This window comes from Puma concolor, chromosome E3, assembly GCF_028749965.1.
Source record: "Puma concolor isolate L17-30 chromosome E3, mPumCon1.1.hap2, whole genome shotgun sequence".
Lineage (NCBI taxonomy): Eukaryota > Metazoa > Chordata > Mammalia > Carnivora > Felidae > Puma > Puma concolor.
In genome coordinates this window covers 4,370,407-4,371,533 of record NC_141682.1, presented here as the reverse complement: position 1 = coordinate 4,371,533, position 1,127 = coordinate 4,370,407, and positions in this window count along the sequence as shown.

The following is a 1,127-nucleotide window of genomic DNA, read 5'->3' as shown; positions in this document are numbered from 1 at the left end:
GCCGAGGGGCTGCGGCTCCACAACGCGCCCTGCCTGCCTCCCTTCTCCTCCTGCACACCCCCCCACCCACTGTGGTGTAGACGAAGCCCCTCCCAGGCGGAGGAAGCCTGCCAACACACAGCTCTCTGGGCCTTCCCAGCACCGGCCTTTGAGGTTTTAGTTGCCACTGGATTTGTTTTGTTCCCAAGCTGCCGAAAATAGCTTTATTGTTTCCTCTGAATATAACGACGATATTTCGCCAGCCCAGAAATGTAGGACATAAACCAAGCGAGAGCCCCCCCCCCCCCCACCTTGGACGGACACATCCGTTGAGCAGAACGTCTCTGTGAGCAGTCCGGGGTCCACATGTGCGGTGAGATCGCTGGCGAGAGATTGCAGAGACCGGGACGGAGGACGGCCACCCCCCGGCCCGCACCCTTTCATCCTCCCCTCCCCCCGTCAAGGTCCCTGGGAGCCTGCCTCCCCTCCCCTGGTCCTTTCCCCGACTGGAGACAGCAGAGAGGTGGCGTCGGAGCCTGGCCGCCGGGCAAACCTGAGCTCCCCCCGAGCCTCTGCCTCCGAGCTGTGTGCTGCTGACTGAGCTCACTTGTCTCATCTGTAGAAATGGGGTCACAATGGTAGCAACGGTGTCACGGGATGGCCGCTAATTACATCAACAGCGTGTGACGATCGCCGGGCCCGCGGGCACCGAATCGGTGCCCAGCGGCTTTCAGCGGCCGTCAGCAGGATCAACAATCAAGTGTCCGGGGCGTCTTGCCAGTCGGTGACAGTCGATCCCGCAGGGTCCCCGCCAGGTATGCAAGGCTTTGTGGTGAGGCTGGACCGTCCAGGCCGCTTCCTGCCGGCTGCCTGGTGGAAGGGACCAGCTCGGGCTGCAGAGGGGCCTGGATGCCGGGCCAGCGCCTAGGAAAGTCTCAGCCAGGGACGCACCCTCAGCCCGCTCACGACCAGCGCGTCTGCGGGTGTGGTCGGCATCTGGGGGTCAGGCTGTCCCTCAGGCTGGGAAGGGGGCTGGATGTGGCCCTTGGGGTGGGGGGCAGTGGGCACCGTCCTCATCTCCCTCCACCCCGTGGGATTTAATGAGGGAACGTTCTAGATGCCTCAGCTCTGCCTTCCTAGGGCTGTGC